Source organism: Pelodiscus sinensis, chromosome 2, assembly GCF_049634645.1.
Source record: "Pelodiscus sinensis isolate JC-2024 chromosome 2, ASM4963464v1, whole genome shotgun sequence".
In the NCBI taxonomy this organism is placed as follows: Eukaryota; Metazoa; Chordata; order Testudines; family Trionychidae; genus Pelodiscus; species Pelodiscus sinensis.
In genome coordinates this window covers 207,656,063-207,676,085 of record NC_134712.1, presented here as the reverse complement: position 1 = coordinate 207,676,085, position 20,023 = coordinate 207,656,063, and positions in this window count along the sequence as shown.

The window sequence follows — 20,023 nt, the reverse complement described above, 5'->3', positions numbered from 1 at the left end:
TGGACCCAGGAAGTTTAAAGAGACAAGAAATTCAGTAACCAAAGCTATCCTGAGACACTGAAGTACTGCTTCCTTCATCCTCTGCAATTCAGAAAACACTCTTCAAATTGTTACTGAATTTAAAACTTTTTCTATCTGATAAAAACCCTATATATTTGCCATAATGTTTTTTGCTTATGTCTTGATATCCCGAAGGACAATTCATTGTTTTAATGCATGATACAGTGTAAATCATCATGTAGCAAGAACAATACTAATCACCTCTCTTGTTTTGCATCAGCCATCACTCTTCAGCCTTTACTGTATCTGAATCAATCTGAGCTCATTTATATTAATCATGACTTGTTTGTATAGAAAAAAGTCAATTGCAAATAAAGTGTGTATGTAGAACCACAAAAAATATTGTAAACAGAGAGATAAAAGCATTAGAGAAATTAAAAGGGGGGAAGGTGCTGTTTTTTATTTTAATTTTGTAAAACCAATACATATTTTAAGTAGCAACTACATTGTAAACATTAAAAACAGAAATTTCAGAGAAAAATACATCTGAAAATGCATATATGACATTTTTTATAAAAACATCTAAGAATTTTCAAATTATCAACCCTTCCTAACTTTTTCAATCTACACTTCTGGTCTATAGTATTGCAGGATGGCTGAAGGACAAGCACTTACAAAAGTTACATATAAACTCATTTATATCCTTTTTCAAATGTATGGTCTCTAAGAACTGCATCCACTAAAAATATATTCAAATGCTGCATCAAGTTTTATCAGCCTTACCCTGTTTTCTGAGGTGTGCCAACTGAACATGTTTTTTATTGAAGCTGACATAAAGGATTTCTTACATTAGTTGTCATATTATTCAGATGAACATAAAATATGCTGGGTATAAAATGCTAATATTAAAATATACTTGGTTTTGTTTTGGAGTTAATTCAATGAGCATAGACTAAACAGGCTGGTAATAAGGTCTAAATATAAATGGTAACACCACTGACTTATTGATTCAAGTACTTAAGCATGTGCCTAACTTTTAAGCACAAATAGTCTTACTGAAATCAGTTGGAGTACTTGTGTTTAGAGTCAGGCATTTGCTTAAGTGCCTTGTAGCAACTTATGATGTAGCATGATCTAATATGGCATAATCTAGTCTGTTTGACAATGAAAAGTAATGTTATATAGCTTTTTCAACGTGCGTATTTCCTGGACACATGAATACGAAAGTGCAAAAGGTGCTCTATCATTCAGAATTAGCTCAGAAATGAAATCATATTTCAGCTTAGATTGGAATATTTATTAACTTGGCAACTTGGATGTTGGTCAAGACTGATTTCTATATTTCAGCTAGCAACCAAGAACTATTTTCCTAATCTTAACCAGGGAAATAGTTTCTAGAGCTACTTCAGAGAATCTGTAGAATAACTTAAAGCAGTTCAGCTAATGATGTGTCTCTCAAATTTTGAACCTCTTTAAGAAAGGGCTGTTCTACCCAAGATATGTGCACATAACAGCTATTAAGTGTGATGAGAGTTGCACATGTGTATCTAGGGGAAAATATAAGAGACTTTAGGTATGAACACAATATTTAACAGGAACTCAATGTAATACACTCCGAAAGATTGGAATAACATAGAAACAGAGGCTCTGCACTGGCTCACTGGCACAAAAAAAAGCCATGTACATGCAGACACAGTGTAGGGAACTTAATAGTGGTATAAATATCCCATAGCAACTCCAATGCTACCCCTACTCCAGTCCTCACTGGCAGTTGGACATTCAACGATTGGAACTGGGGCCATAAAAGTGGCTTGAAACTCCCTTAGGGTACATCTACACTACAGAGAATGATTGAAGCTACCGCTGTCGATCTTCCAGGATTCGAATTAGTGGATCTAGTTAAGACAGCTAATTCAAACTGAGAGGGATCCTCTGATCCATGCCGGTAGTCCTGCTTCCATGATGTGTAAGGGAAGTCAAAGGGCAAGTGTTTTCCCTTTGACTTCCTGCAGTGTGGACATCGCCAAAAGTCGAGTTAAGCTACTTCAATTTCAGCTATGTAATTAACATAACTGAAGTTGCGTATCTTAATTCGACCTTGTCCCATAGAGTAGACATGCCATTAGCGGCCACTTCTATTGATGCTGCTATTCAGTATGTGCCATAATAGCAAATAGGGGACTTTGTTCATGATACTGTTTTCAGTTCTTTCCTCTCAGTAAACTGTTTAAAAAAAAGTGTCTATTCCCTGTAGACTACTTGGAGTCCTGTGGGGGAAAGAACTACAAACTTTAATTCTCATGGCATCTCGGGGTTTTTGATCCTTTTTCTCTCAAGCTTCACTGAAAACTTCTGGTGAGGAAAGGAATTTTTTATTCATAGCACATTATGCTGGGCTGAGTATAAGTATTCTATAGAATGAGGGTTCTCAAACGTCTTTGAATCACAAGGCATAAAGGATCTGCTGACAAGGGGTTCTGGGGTTGGCAGATCCCCATCTAGACTGCTGCGCTGTGCCGACAAACAGCTGATCGGCACAGCGCGGCAACCATTTTGATGTAAATGAAGCGGCAATTATTTAAATTGCCACTTCATTTCCCTTTTTTGAGTAAACTAATCTACATGGCTCCATCGATGGAGCCATGTAGTTTAGATGTACCCAAGTAGACCAATTGGTCCTCAAAATTATGTATTTCTTTTGATAGGTGAGGATAGTTTTCTATCTGTGTCTCAGTCCTTGCTGATTTTGGCCTCCATTTCTTCAAAGCTGACCCTGTTCTCTATAACAGATGGCCATTTGGTGCTAGCTGCCACAAAGACAGACCAGGAAAGCTGAAAACGTCATCCTTGTTTCATTAATTGCTTGCATAATCCCTCATCTGAGTGATAAGCACCCTGTACAATGCTTATAGTGAAACTGATTAAGTAGGAAAACCTTTAGCAGGGTGAACTGCTCAGATGCAGAAAGAAGGCCTCACCTATCCTGTGATATTCATCAAACAAAACATAAATTTGTTCATTTGCCCTTTTCTTTCACTCCTATTGCTAGAGTAGCTAGGCAAAGATTAAAACACTATCTAGATATGGCAAGGACTAAAATAACAACAATAATACAAATGATAAAAAATAAAACCGTGTATTATGCCCTGAAGGTTACTATACTATAAGTTCTGTTGGTTTCCCAAGGAAAACAAATTCTTGAAGATTTGTGCAAGATTTCTGAAATGCCCACTTTGTTAGAGAGCCCAAACATGGCCAAAGTAACTCAAAAGTGCGTTCTGAAGGTATCATGGCCAGGGAACACTGGCACGGCCATACACTGGCTAGCAGGGATCCGTAGAAGCCTCAGCTGCAACTGAGCAATTTCTGCCTTTCTCATCATAAAACTTATCCCGTATACTCCTGCAAGTAAAATAAATGGCAGCTGGGACCAGCCTTTAGAGAGCTGGTAAATAGAAGAGCATCACCCTTACTTTTCAGCTACTCCAATGAGATCTATTATAGTTCCTTCTTGCTTGGTAATGAGAACTGTAGATATCAAGCCTCTTATGGACTACTGGCTGACACTTTTTAAATATTCATAGGCAAAATATTATGCACAAGTCGTAAAGTGCAGAATCTCCACATAAAACATCAGTATATTATCCAATCAGAAGAAAAATGATTAGACGCATGTGTGAATGTGCTATACTTATAGCATAGAGAAGATATACTTCCTTGTCATTTTTAGGGCTGCTACCGCTGCACACCTAAGGTTAATATTTAACACAATGGGTAGAATATTGTGTAGGCAAGTACCCAATGATACAGCCTATGCTTTTCTCACAACCTTTTCATGGGGATGAAAGCTACTAAAAATGAATTACCAAAAGAAAAAAAAAAGAATTGAAGAGCATCACATCTTTTGCCTTCCCATTCTAGAAGCAAAGGAAGAAAAATCAGAAATCCCTAGTTAATGTTGCTGTTTTATAAATCTCGGTAATCACTTTGTTCCTGCCATCCTAAAGTTAATAAAATAAGGCTTTATACAATGTCTTTTAAACAAAAATACTTTCTTATCAACAAAAAGAATTGCTTCGCTTAAAATGAAAAATGCATTGCTTAGATCATACATCCAATAGACATTGACAAGTCTAATCATCCTGATAATCTCTTCAATAAATCTTAATTTCAGAAGAAAACTGCCATTATAAAGATTTCCTTTTAGCTATAAGGAGGTGGAAAAGGGATGATGGAGCCCTTATTTCATAAATTACAGACAATATGAAAAATTTAAAAAATGTTTTCAGAAAGATCTTTCTAACTTTGTTTCAGATGGATGCATCCTTTTAAGACATTAATGTATCCAATAATATATTTTATAGTTTGCTCTTATGTATTTAATCATAAGTATCAATTGAGCTGCTTTTAAAAGCAAAGTTCTTTTACTTCTGCAGAAGTAAAACAAAAAATCACATTTTGACTCTGAAAAGCACAGTGCTCTCAACAAATTGTACTTCATGTTTTGAAGCCTAGAGGTTAGATTCCTGCACTGCCTTATATTCCTTTGTTACCATGTTCCTGAAAATCTTACTGTAAGGACCAGGCTGTGGAAAATTGTTCCACTAGACTTGTACCTCTCAAATGGCCCTTGTTTGGAGGGTTATCCCTCATTTTAGACCCAAAATTTCCTACTTCCCATCCTAAGTTGTCATGTCTTCACTTTTATAATTGAAAACTATTTGTCAGAAATAAAGAATCACAAAAGTGAGAAATATAGAGTTATTTGCATTACAGATATGAATCACTCCGTACTTTAATTTCTGGTATGAATATGCTTTTTTCTTTTCTTCACTTTGGGCCATTGTTTCACATTGGCAGATTGAAAGGTATGGCTAGCATCTTAACATTTAGGCACAACCCCTAGGGAGCTAGATCTTGGGGTGCATTCAAACTATGCTTGGCACACGGAGGCAGCAGGGAGCAATTACAAAATAATTATCTTTGTTCCACTTTAAAATGATATGGAGAACTCAATAATAACAAGCAATCAGAAGCCAGTGAAGCTACTTTGATCTTGATTCTGGCTCCACACTGGTTTGACATCCCGGAATTCCTTGGTATTACACTTGATTTGCCTTCATGTAATGAAGCTTAGATCCAGGCCTCTGTTGTCCAGGTCGGTGTCTGTAGGATGAGCAGTGGGTAGCCACAATCCATACTGAAATCCAAATGGCAGACATGTACAAATTGTTGGACAGTCTCAGCAGGGCAGATCACTTCCTGATGAAACACAAAGGTCAGTTCAATATAGCAACAGAACCACACTAATGTGCACACCTCATGATTCTTACAGTCTCTTCTTACCTCAAAGAAAATGTTTAAAGTTGAGAAAGCATGAATATTAAAAAAAAATACTCTGTAATATTTACTCCTATAGGTGGTGTTTTAGTTGACCTACTCACATATGTAAAGTTACACACACATGGAAGTTCTTACAGGACTGGGCCCATTTATGTATTTCAGTCATTTTCTCTGTGCTTATTTTACAGTATATCCTTGTTTGATAGCATTTTAGGATTATATAAGCACAAAACATTTCAACTAGTAAACCTCTTTATATTACTTATGTATTTATTTTAATATATACCTAACTTTAAAGCACCAAACTTCTTCTCTTTTTTAATAAAAAATCTGATTAAAAATATTGCTTCTGAGTGATATTTTCTGTCACATTTCATTGTGAAACCAATCTTTACAAATGAGATATAAACTCCTAAAAAAGCATTTATACTAGAAGTGCCGACACAATCCTAATTATAGGCATGCAAAGCCATGCTTTACTTGATACAGATGAACAGCCAAAAAGGCTGGTTTGGCTCCACAGAAGTCACTGGAACAGACAGCACAGATTATATATTGACTACATTATTTCTGCTTAAAATTGATTTCTACAGTGTAACATTTCATTTTTATTTACATGCAGTTTGTTTCTCACTGATTAAATATTTTCCCAAATTACCTTGATTCTGTCATCCCTGTTTATAGCTAAGTATAACAACCAAATTGTTTTTGCTCTATTTACGTATTTAATGCTGTGCAATATCTCATTCCATGAGAAGGAACAATTATTGCTTTATTTTAATCCCCTTTCAAAGAATCTAACAGTGGTTCATACTACAGGCAGTCCCCAGGTTACATGGATCCGACTTACATCGGATCCCTACTTACAAACGGGGTGAGGCAACCCCGCACTAGCTGCTTCCCCCCAGCAGACCAGGGAGACGCGAAGCTAGCGCTCCCCGCTCCCCCCCCCCCCCCCAGCAGACCAGGGAGACGCGGAGCGGCTTTTCTCAGCAGACACCTCAGCTTGAGAATAAAGGACTGAGGGAAGTGAGGTGTGGGAGAATAAAACTGAGCTCTGGAGAAATGTTTGGCTAGAGTTTCCCCTACAATATGTACCAGTTCCGACTTACATACAAATTCAACTTAAGAACAAACTTACAGTCCCTATTTTGTACGTAACCCGGGGACTGCCTGTATATACAATTCTATATTCAAATATAGGATCAACAGTGTCAATAAAGTATTTTCTAGCTACTTTAAAAATGCTGGTATTCATATCTGCCGTGTTCAGTTTTTAAAGCAAACCGTAATCTTTTAGCCTTCAAATTCATTATTTACATGTAATATTTGTTTTGCTAAAAATATACATATATATTTTCATGATGGTTTAGCCAAAGTCAATCCACAGTCTTCCCTTTCTTGCTTCCAATCTAGGTGATCTTGGGTTAAGTAATTAGCAATCTACTGAACCACATCTAAAGGGCTGCCAGAATACCATTGGGACCACTTAGTCACTGACCTCCAGGTAAGTTCCTAGATCACACATCTTCAGCTGAGAATTTACATCTGTCCTACATCAGCTCCCTCCTGCTTAGGTATGTGCTATGCAGTGGGAGCCTGTGAGACAAAAAATGTCCCCCTGAATTTTTATGCAATCTTGGCCACCGCTCCCTCAAATCAGAGCTACACTTTGGAGAAGAGGATTTTGGAGTGCTTTGGGAAGCACAGGTGTTTCAGCAGATGGCATTACAGAATATGAGCCATGCTTTGGAGATGGAAAAGACAAAGACAAAGAGTTGTAGATCTGGATGAGTTTATTGGAAAAGGTGCACAATGATAGGAGACATTAAATGCTCTAGCTTATGGTGCCAATGTACCTAGGACTCTCTATTATCCCACAGGCTAAACTGGCTAAGTTGTCTTTAATCATTCCATTTGTTTTTAGGGTCTCCCATTGCTTAGTTATAGGACCATGTCCAAAGATATAGAATGGTTGTGATTCTGGTAATTTTGTCATTTGGGCATTTTTGCACAGATAGATTCACTTAAAGATCAGCTTAATACATACTATTTGGTATTTTGAGTTCCACTATGTTGTTCTGTTTATACTGTGCTACAATGTACCTTTCTTATTCTTTTTATCCCCAGTCTAAGTGCATTGCTGATTTGAGGGTTTGAGGTCATTTTAATTTTTTCGTCAGAACTAAGAATAAATAGGGTCAATTTCATTTTTTCAGCTGCATGAGTCCAAAAGCGAGAATTATAACCCACTGTACAGGAGACAAGAGATTCAGTGAACACTAAGCTTCCTTCAGGCAGAAGAAACTACACTCATGTTCGTCAAGGAGATTAATAAGAAATCTGATCGAGTCTAGAAGACTATTGCTGCAGTGGATTACAAGTCTGATCTCCTTTTTTCCCTGAATAAATAAGCTCCAGGGCTAAGACAATGGTACAGAAAACCAGATATCATCACTGACAATGAAGACAAAGTGTAGCCCTGTGGTATACACAATCAAATGAAGATGAAGAAGTCTACCGAATAAAATTATAAAATGTATTATTGTATATAATATTTATAGTGATATTTTGCAATTTATATTATTAATGGTCAATTATAATATATAATCTTTCCCCAACCCATTATTGGTCTTGACTCTTTAGACTGTATGATCTTTGGGATGGACCAATCTCTTACTAAGTGCATATATAGTAGCACAATGAGGCCCAGATCTAAACTGGAGCTTGTAATGTGGAACAAATAATTAATTAAAATTACACCATTGGAAAATATAAACCATTGCACCATATGATGGTTACTGGATTTACCAACCAAGGTTAAACATTTGCAGTCATTTATGGAGTGTGGGATTTCTGAGCCTGAACATAAAGGAAGGTGTTGTACAACTGGAAAGAGAATGCAGGATAATATAGTCTGCTGACAAAAGAGATTTAAGATGCTGATAATATAATTGTTTGTTCTTCCAGAGAGAAGAGTATTCTGGAGTTGTATTCAAAAATAACACTGACTGTAAAAACTTGGGGATTCTCATCTTTTGGCCTGTTCAGTCCAGCCTGTATGTGCTATTATTTCTAAAACAGAGTAGACCGGGGTGGGCAACAGATCTCACCCTCAGTCACCCTGCCACTCTCCACCCCCAGGCCAGTTGAGACTTCAAGACATGGGAGCACATGAAGTCTCCTCTCCCAGCCAGGGGTATGCGGCACCAGAAAGAACCACTAGCTGTTTTAAAACATCTGGCAGTTCTCTCTAGCCACCATACGCCCTTGGCATGGTGGGGGCAGGAGGTGAGAGACTTTGTGTGCTCTCTGCCCCCAGACCCTGACTGGCCAGGGGAGAGGAGAGTGTGTGAAGTCTCCTCCCCCCGCCAGGGGCACATGGCATCAGAAGGAACCGCTGGCTGTTTGAAAATAGCTGGCAATTCTCTTTGGCTGCCGCACACCTCTGGCAGAGCAGGATTGGGATGCAAAGACTTCACATGATCCCCTGCCCCAGGCCCTGATTGGCCAGGAGGGAAGCGCACAAAGTCTCCTCCCACCATGGCACCTAGAGGGAACCAGCAATCAGGCTCTGTGGGTGGGGAAGCACGAGAAATCTCCTGGCCCCACTCCTTCCGCCAGAGGCCACACTCCTTCTGGGGAGGCCCAGGGCCACTTCAGAAATTTCTGAATAGTTTTAAAAATGATTGCCCACTCTTGGAGTAGACCTTTCAGAATGAGAAAATAGATGCTGTTTAAATACATCCAGGCTCTGCTGTATGCCTCTTCCGTACCCCCCTCCACCAAGAGGCATAACCAGAGTTGGGTGAAGGGGGGAAAGCACAACTCACTGCAAATGTGCATAGAGCTACATGCCTGCCTTAAGGTTACAGAACATTACCTGAAAAAAGAGTACAGTACAATAGCATTATCTGGAAAATGTACATTACACTGATAGCACTTACAGCTACACTGACTGCAACTTTCCCTCTCCCTACTGAATGCCTTTTGAATAATAAGAAGAAATAGATTTTGGGGACACCAACCTGTCCTGGAGCAAGATGACTGCTGAGCTGGATAAACTGTAATCTGTTTAAAGCTTGTAACTTTTGTTTTTGCCTAGGCTGCAATTCTTTGTAATAGAGCAGCTGGGATGTTTCCTGCCAGTAACCAAACATCTCATGCATGTTTATAAGTATGTCTTGCTGCTGAAACTGTAAGTATGAGAAGGAAGTGAGTGTAAATTTGAAATGGTTTGCCTTTATAATTTTAAAGTAGCCAAAATGAAATTCTGGCTCCAGTGAAATCAACAACAAAACTCCCAATGACTTCAATAGGTCAGGATTTTGCCTCTAATTTTTAACCATGATATAAACCCTTTCTATTTTAAATCAAAGTAGTTTTGGATGATACAAGTGAATAAAATATGTCATGTCTATTTTATTACATTCATCTAATTTTAAAATGACAAAATTGATGTCATTCATTTAGAATGTGCTTCAAGGACTGGACGTTATTGTCAAGTTTAAGCCAAAATTAAATATTTGTGGTCAGTTTATAACCCAAAGAAGATAGAGTTTATAGTGAAAGTGCTAAAACAATTTAACCTGAAATATATCATTAATGTTGCTTTAATACTGTTACATAGCATTAATATTCTTAATGTACTACAATGGTCCTCGGTGACGGAAGCATGTTTTTAAAAGAAAAAATTCAATAGTATCAGTAGACATGTCCATTAAATAACAACTACAGAAATTCTGTTCTAATAAAAGCATTGTTTCTTTTAGTTTTTTATTAAACAATTCATAAACTATGGCCAAGAATTAAGAAATACAAATGCACGTGATTGTGTTTAGTTTGTGTCTTTGTGGATTTTTCTCTTCATTTTGTATGCTAAGTAAATCTTGCTTTATTTAAGATGATTTAAATTTAGGATTTTTCCATAGGGTAATTAGTGTGTGTCCCTTCCAAGAGAGAAGGAGAATGAACTCCTGACTTTTGTGAGATGTGGAAGGGCAGTGTCAGAGGCACCAGCTCAAGTACCCACTCAACAAACCAGGGTTCTCTATTTGAAGGGGTGCTGCTGCTATCTTAGTTTATAGCCAGATGAGAGCATCGAAAATGTTTGGAAATCAGAAGACTAGATTTTCAAGTGTATAGGAACAATGTGATGCAATATTAAGCATACCAAGACATAGAATTATTTCATGAAGCACACTTAGAATCAAATCACCACCTCAGTACCCAACCCGAGTAACTGGGCTGAGGAACTGAACTGTCAGAAATAGAGGACTATTTCCTTCCAGGAGACATAATGGCTTCACAAACAGTAATAGTGTGTCTGTAGTAGCCATTGTGGCCCTGCCGCCCTCATGCAACCTGCAGTGGAAAGTGCTGGAGGGTTTAGGCAATGGTAGATTATATAGTCTAGTCCCCCTTCCAACTCCAAGCTGTGCGCAGTGGAAGTGTGAATCCACAGAGCCTGCCTGACCATTGAACAGCATAATTGGTTCTGCCACAAACATTGGTTTTCTAGCACTGATTCTGCTGCTAGAAGACCCTCCTCCCTCCTGGAGCAGTGTCCCTAAGTATCATTACAAGGAAGAAATCTGCAGTGCTCACTTGTATGTCACCAGATTAATAGGCAACATAGCATCTGATTTCCAAACTATTCTTAGGAACTATTTTGTGCTTTCAGTTGAAGATGTATCCGTGGCCTTTTACCCATCATAACACACGTTTACTTCCTGTTTGTGCTCTTATTTGCAGTATGCAAACAACTTCCGAGAGCACCACCCTCCTTGCATGCAAGCAAAACCTCGCTTTTGGAATTTTCTTTAGATCTCTCAGTCTCAGATTTCTTTTTTAGTTTTCAGCATTCTACATGCTGCAACCTGACCCTACATTGAGATAGCAGCAGCACTATTTTTTAAATGGAGCCCTTGGTCCTTTGTCTGGCTGCTTGCAGTGGTGTTTCTCTTGAGTACCCTTCCACATCTCACTCCAGAAGTCCGAAGTTCATTTTCCTTCTCTCTTGGCACACAGTAATTATCCCTTGGAAAAATCATAAATCTAAGTCATTTAAAATAAAGCAAGACTTACTCAGTTTACCAAATAGTGAGAAAAATCCAGACTGATAATATTAAACAGAATAAATGTAGCTTAGTCTAGAGACTATACAAAAGCTGAACTTCCCAGGCTTAAATCTGTCTGGCTATGTCTAGACTGCAGGCTTCTTTCGAAAGAGGCTCTTTCGAAAGCATCTTTCGAAAGAGCCTCTTTCGAAAGAGAGCGTCTAGACTGCACGGAGAAATTTCGAAAAAGCGGCTTGCTTTTTCGAAAGAAAGCATCCAGTGAGTCTGGATGCTCTCTTTTGAAGAAGCCCTATTTACATTGAAGAACGCCTTCTTTCGAAAGAGGAACTTTCGAAAGAAGGCGTTCTTCCTCGTGAAATGAGGTTTACCGCCATCAAAAGAAAAGCCGCGTTCTTTCGAATTAATTTTGAAAGAACGCGGCTTGAGTCTGGATGCAGGGGAAGTTTTTTCGAAAAAAGGCTACTTTTTTCGAAAAAAACCCTGAGTCTGGACACAGCCTCAGTGAAAATATGAAATAACACCTATATAATACCTATAAAACTCCTCTCTCAGGTCCCCTGGACTTGGGGAAACTGCCTGCCTGCCAAGTGTCTTTGTTTCTGTGTGATCTATCTATCTCAAAACAATCACAGATCTTTGTCTTACAAGACCAGAGTGAAATTCCACTGCATTGAAGTCAATGGCAACATCCCAGGTATTTGTGTTCATCCTTTTGTTGTGCTAGTTTCTTTCTGGCTGATCCAACGGGTTTATTTTACACATTATGAACCTGATACAAAGCCCACTGAAACTGGTGGGACTCTTTCTATTAATTGATGTGGGATTTTGATCAGACCCTGTATCACTCTCCACAATAGCAGCTTGAAACAAGTAAAACTCCAAAAACTGTTAACAAGTTAACAAGCCTATCTCACTGCCTCATATCTGTGTGGCCCACTTTAACAAACATAGAAGACAGATGTACATATGACTATTTTTCTGTTTGCGGGTGCCTTTTTAAAACAAATCTGTTTTTGTGAGAGTCTTTTTTTCTCATATATTTGGTGTTGACTTTGGTAACAAGAAACCATTCATTTTAGAAAACTTTGAACAACAGAATGAAATTATAGTTTCAGAAATTCCAATAGTTGAATAATTTGCTTTGTCCATTGTATAATTTTTTTCTGCAGATATATTTGGTGATGAGCTTTCCTGGTCCAGACCCACTTCCTCAGATCAAATTCTGAATGGTATCATTCCTGCCTTATCCATCCACTGACTTTGATCTTTATATACTCAGGTTTAGCACCCTTTCTCCTGATACTTTATGCACAAAGGTAGGAGGTGGGTAACAGAACATCTTTCTTCTCCCTCCCCCCCCCCCCTCCCCCTTCCCTTCTCCTATTTATTTAGAGTTTCCTTATCCTCTAATCCAGCGTTTCCCAAACTATGGGCCATGGCCCGGTACCGGGCCACAGGAAAAAAATACCAGGCCTCAGCGTGGCTGCTGGGAGGGGAGCAGAGTGGGGCGGGCTGAGAGGAGGTGGGGAGAGGAGGAGAACCTGCCACCGGGAAGCGGGGCTGGGGGCAGCAGGGCTGTCCCGAGGAGATCTGGGCAGGTGGCAGGCGGAAGCAGGGTTGGAGGCAGTGGGGCTGTTCTGCAGAGATCAGGGAGGGCAGGCAGTGGAATCAGGGCTGGCCGGGGGAGATCAGGAAGAGGAGGACGAGAGAACCAGCTGCTGGAAGCAGGGCTGGACGAGGGCAGCAGAGCTGGTCGGGGGGGTCGTCAGAGGAGCGGGGCTGACCGGAGGAGATTGGTGGGTGGCGGGGGAAACTGGCCGCTGGAAGCAGGGCTGGACTGGAGAGATCGGGAGGAGAAGGGTGGGGGGAGCAGGACTGACCCAGGCACATGCAGACCCTGGCAGACGAGTGAGTCTGTCCAGGGATTCCATTTTGGCCCTCTTCCCCCACATATCCTCCTTCGAGTAGTTGCGAACTACCTGGCAGGTAGACACACTCAGGCAGTGTGAGCACATCTACCAGCCAGGCAGTTCGCAGCTATGGACTGATACACCTAATGATAATAAAACGTACCTAATTAGAAAATACCAGACATTTTATATGTCTGGTAATTTCTCAATTTGTTTCCTGGATAAAACCCTCAAATACCAGACTGTCTGGTACAAAACTGGACACCTGACAACCCTACCCTTCCTTGCACCCTCCCTCCTAGCAAGGTACCCTACCTCCAATCTGCTCCTGCTCCCATCTCCTGGAGTGCCCATGCAGTGCCGGGTCCCCCAAGCCCTTGCCCAGGCTGGGCGGAGGATGCAACCAGATGAAACACTGAAAATGTATTAATTTTTCATTCTTTTTTTATATGCGTTTATATTTTTGGGTTGCAAAAAACAGTACTGAAAAAAAAAGAGTTCCAACTAATATAAAAAGTTTGGGAAACCCTGATCTACCCAGCTTTCTATCCATCTTATGGTCCATTTATCCAATCCATATTCCCTTAACTTTCTGGCAAGAATATTGTGGGTGACTGTATCAAAAGCTTTGCTAATGCTGGCACTGGGGGCTTTGGGAGGACCAGAAACAACTTATTTGAATATTCATCATTTGTTTAATGAATATGCAAGTATGCAAATGAATGTTACCAGTCCTCCAAAAGCTCACGAATGGACTTACTGGTCCCAGTGTCAAAAAGTTTGGGAACCTCTGCTCTAATCATAACTCCGGTCATCTGAAGAAGTGGGCTGTGCCCACGAAAGCTCATGATACCATCTACATGTTTCGTTAGTCTATATAGTGCTACCAGATCAAAAGAAGCCAGTAGTCTAACATGTCAAGATATCAGAAAACAGCATAGCCCAATAGGAGAAATACCACTGATAAGGAGAAGATGTATGAGTGAAGATTTCCCAAACTAGTAAGCAGAAACTCCAGCTACCTTAGGCTACATCTACACTGCATGCCTCTTGAGCAAAAGCTTACGCAAATGAAGCATGCATTAGCATATTGCCGTGCTTCATTTGCATAATTAATTAGAGATGGTTTTTGCGCAAGAGGATTTTGCACAAAAAGGAGCCATCTACACAGCTCCTTTTTGCGCAAAAACACCCTGTTGCGCAAGAGCCGTTCTTCCTGAAATAGAGAGGAAGAACAGCTCTTGCGCAAGAGGGTGTTTTTGCACAAAAAGGAGCTGTGTAGACGGTTCCTTTTTGCGCAAAAGCCTCTTGCACAAAATAGGCCCCTAAATTAATTATGAAAATGAAGTGCGGAAATATGCAAATCTGTGCTTCATTTGCATAGGCTTTTACGCAAGAAGGATGCAGTGTTGACGTAGCCTCAGTGAGGAAGGAATGAAAGAATAAAGTCTGAAGACAAGGAAAATGGAGACCTCAGGAAACATATCAATATACTTCCATATACTGCTGTCACTAAGCTCTTGTCACTTTCAATGGATGCAACATACAAGTAAAAATCCATCCAACTGTCACTGTTGATATTCATATGCAAGAATATTTTCCTATTACACTAATTTACAATGCATGAATTTATTATACTTCCACTGTACATTTTGCATCCCCTGGACATCCATACTTAAGTGACTAGGGTCATTTGCTTCTCTCTCTTCATACTCTTTGTCTTGGGTATAACAAATCTCTGAGTTTTAGGCTTCCAAAAGGGCACTCTTCTTCCTAACACAGTCATCTACAATCAAAGGACATATGTATCTATACAGATTTTCAGCTATATTGTTAGACTGATCATTTTGTATTGTATGTATGTATATATGTACTGCCATTAAGTGAAAGATGAAATAGTCCCATCAAATCAAATCCATTCTTCCTCAGTATTTCCTCAGTAGTGCAACCTTTTCCTTTTGTGAAACATTCTCTTTTTAGGAATCACAGTTTTACTGTCCCCTTCTCTTTTTCATTACAAATTTAGTAGGAGTATAAATTACAAAACGTATTTAAAGAGGTATTTTGTTAAAATATACATAATTGTCCCCTGGTTTGTATAACTGGTGCTTGATTTTAGAATGAATAACTATTGAAGAACTAATGATTTGTATGGATTGAAATTAGGTATTTGTTTTCAAGATAAATCATTAACACATTTTTAATTTTTATTTATTCCACACATTTCCAGGAATGCAAAATTGGCATTAGTCTTGAGAAATTGTGTACATGTTTTTAAAAAATAACCTCAATCAGTAGGAATAGTGCATTTTTTTCTTTCTGGTGGCCTAATTCTCGCTGCATCCTACTAGAACAAAAGAAGATGAAGAACAGGTATGTCTAGTTAGTGTGCTTGGATTGAAGTGGCTTTTGTATTTGTCAAATATAAGTACAAACTGACAGATGTAAGCAGACCCCCATGATAGTGGGTCTAGAGAAGTTCAGTAAGTGTATGTCTACACAGCAAAGTTATTTTGGGATACCAGAGATATCCCAAAATAGCTACCCCGCATCTTTTGAACGCATCCACTTTTTCGAAATATAGCAGATGAGCTATTTCTCCATTCCTGTAAAACTCATTGTACGAGTAAAGGATGACTTGAAATAGCACTGTATTTCGAAATTTGGCACTGTGTAGACAGCGCCAAATGACAAAATAAGCTATTTCGAATTAGACTTGATATAAGCTACTCCTATTTCGAGTTTGGGTGTAATGTAGATGCACCATAACTGTGCGTCTGTGGAATAAAGCACAAGTTAGTGCTGCTCTGGTGCTTTCCTAACTTGTCCTTCTGCTGTTATAGTCCCGATATATGGCTTTCATAAGCTAAAAATCACTGATCAACTCCAGGCATACCCATTTCTGCCTTCCATCCTCTGGCCTTTCATTTCTGCTAGAACAGCCTGTGCACTAGGGCTTCCACAGAGTTAGTGCACAGTTGGCTCTACACAGGGAGGAGCGTGCAATCTTCACAGGAGGGTATTAGCTGGTGAATCCATGACCACTTTTAATACAGTTGAAGCAAAGTGGCTTCAGTTCAGGGCTCAATTTTCCTCAAAGAATCCAAACCCACAAATCTTATGTACTAGCTCAGATGTTACATGGGAAAAATAGCTGAACCAAATTTTTCTCTTATTTACTCTAATGAAATCCCATAGTCTATAATGAGATTTCACTGGTGTGAGGGAAGAATTTGGCCCTCTGTGTTTAGAACTAGGATAAAAATCAATACATTTTCTTCAATGCTAATAAAGTTGCTGCTGCTGGACCCAGCAAAAAAAAGTATCGAGATTTGTTACAACTACTGAGGAAACCTGAATTACATCTCAGTTTTAAATATTGAGGTCCAAATTTTCCACTCTGTTATACCAGTACCACCCCATTAAATTCCAGGAGGAGGCACTGGCATTACAGAGGAGAATGAATGAAGTAGTTTTCTCATTACCTTCCCAGCAGTTTGTTTCATTTGCCTGCAGTAAGAAAACTAAAATTAGAAAGCATTTCATGTTCACAGTTAGTCTGCTTGCAATATGAAAAAAGACACCTATAAATTTGTCTGTGACTGTGTTATGCATTGTGTAGGTCTAATAAAAAGAAAGTTTGCTGTATATTAGTGTGATGAATTGTAAATGTCAGAGTGTACTATTTTGTCCATAGTAATTCAAATTAATGTACCTAGAAATATTGTTTGAGGTATCTAAATTGTAAACCCTTGTCAATACTTATGTATTTCTATTTTACTTTATGTTGCATGCTCTTTTAGGTGTTTATAAAACACCCTCTGTTAGTCTTAAAATGCTAGAGCAGTTGATATTTCCTTCTGCAGTCAATTCACACTAACATTGAACTAATTGCAGTTGCATGTTGGGTATCAGGCAATGCAGCTATCGAACTGTCAGAAGTTTGGGTATAAATGTTCCCATCCTGTCTCATGAATACCTCAGCACTTGGTCTGCATTACCCGAAGTGTTTATAATAGATGCGCTCTTGAATCTTTGCATCTGAAAAGTAAAAAGAAGGAATATATTATCTCAGGAATCCAGAGGGGATAAAATAAGAGATAAGAAATGCAGGTGATTGCCATCAGACCTCTGAACAATCAGTAAGATGGTTTCAGATGATACTGCTATTGGGAGCTTCAGCCTTAACTGTTAGCTCTGAAAGAAACAGTGCCATAAATACAGAATCCTAAAGAAAATATAGGAAACCCTGAAGAAATATAAGCTCCATCTTTTCATTTAGCTTTTCACAAAGCATTTGAGTAAGTGAGAGTACAAATAAAATCTCTTACCCAGACTCCCAGTCCTAAAGATAACAGACTATCAGTTGATTCCACTCAATGAATTTTCACTTCATGGATTATTCATCTAGTTCACACAGGTGTAGACAAAGGCTGTGTCCAGACTCCATGCCTCCGTCGACGGAGGCATGTAGATTAGCCAGATCGGAAGAGGGAAATGAAGCCGCGATTAAAATAATCGCGGCTTCATTTAAATTTAAATGGCTGCCCCGATCTGCCGATCAGCTGTTTGTCGGCAGATCGGGAGAGTCTGGACGCGATGCCCCGACAAAGAAGCCTTTCTTCATCGACACAGGTAAACCTGGTTTCACGAGGCTTACCTGTGTCGATGAAGAAAGGCTTCTTTGTCGGGGCATCGCGTCCAGACTCTCCCGATCTGCCGACAAACAGCTGATCGGCAGATCGGGGCAGCCATTTAAATTTAAATGAAGCCGCGATTATTTTAATCGCGGCTTCATTTCCCTCTTCCGAGCTGGCTAATCTACATGCCTCCGTCGACGGAGGCATGGAGTCTGGACACAGCCAAAGGTATTAATACTTTTTTATTTCTTGTGAGTTTTATCCTATTTGTATAGCATAGAAAGATTCATGACTTCCCAAAACTGTAAGTTCTGTGAAAATAAATCTATAGTGGTTTCTATATCTAGTCAGTCATGGTGGTGTAAGTGGTTGACTGAAGATGTAAGTTACATTGAATGTAAAAAATATACAGTAGAATCTCAGAGTTTTGAAAACCAGAGTTACAAACTAAACAGTCTACCACACAACTTATTTGGAACCAGAAGTACCCAGAGTTCAGAGTTATGAACATTTCAGAGCTAGGAATAACTTCCATTCCTGAGCTGTTCATAACTGTGAAGTTCTTTTATACTTTGTTTTTCAAAATTGACGTGCTGTTGAAGGTAAACCATGGAATCCAACTCCCTACTTTATTCTGGTTGATGACATTGCATCATTATTGCTAAAGAAGACTCAAGCACACTGATTAAAAGGCAACATGCCTCCAAGGGTACATCTAGACTACATGCCTCTGGCGACAGAGGCATGTAGATTAGACTACCCGGCATAGGAAATGAAGCGGCGATTTAAATAATCGCCGCTTCATTTAAATTTACGTGGCTGCCGCGCTGAGCCGATCAGCTGTTTGTCAGCTCAGCACGGTAGTCTGGACGTTCCGTGGTCGACATCAAAGGCATTTGTTGACCTCCCAGGTATGCCTAGAAATATTGTACCTAGAAATATTGTTTGAGGTATCTAAATTGTAAACCCTTGTCAATGCTTATGTATTTTTCCAAAAGAATTGTATTTCTATTTTACTTTATGTTGCATGCTCTCTTAGGTGTTTATAAAACACCCTCTGTTAGTCTTAAAATGCTAGAGCAGTTGATATTTCCTTCTGCAGTCAATTCACACTAACATTGAACTAATTGCAGTTGCATGTTGGGTATCAGGCAATGCAGCTATCGAACTGTCAGAAGTTTGGGTATAAATGGGATGAGGCATACCTGGGAGGTTGAAGTGGCGATTATTTCAATTGCTGCTTCATTTTCCTATGCCGGGTAGTCTAATCTACATGCCTCTGTCGCCAGAGGCATGTAGTCTAGACATACCCCAAGTTTGCCATGTTAGAATTAACAAGCATTTTGGCAAACATGACATGGTGGTGTGTGGAGATGGAAACCGTTAAGTTTCTTAAAGACTGGAGGATGAGATTAAAAAATGTGAGTTTTACTGGAACGTCTTATAATTTAATATTGATGACAAGTATACTTCTAAAGAAATGTTGGTTAATCTTGTTTTTCATCAAAGGCTAGACATAAAACAAACCTTGAATTTAAAAAAATATATAGAATAGAAATCTTTTTCTCAAGAGTAACACATGAATAAGCAATGGCTTCCTAAACTAAGTGGATGGCTTCTTTTTTGTATTCTCTGAGGCCTGGTCTACACTGTATAGTCAGGTCCGTGCAAGACAGTTTACATCAACCTAGCTGAGGATGTGTCTTCACTTAAATTTGGTTTCCGCCAACATAAGTGCCCTGCTATGCCAACTTAAAACACCACCTCCCTGAGCAGAATAGACTCATGGCCAATATAATTAAATTGAGATGGTGATAGTGTAGACACTGAATTAATTATATTGACTGTGACTGGCCTCCAGGAGTTGCCACACAATGCCCACACAGACTGCTTTAATCATCTCTTTGTAATTTCTGTTCAGGTAGGCAGGAAGTCACCTTTTAAGTCCTGAAAAAAAGATTGAATTCCTTTTCCTGGTTGTTTGGTTTGGTGAGAACACCTCTGCTTAAGTGTAACTGCCCACATGGCCATGCTGACTATATACTGCATA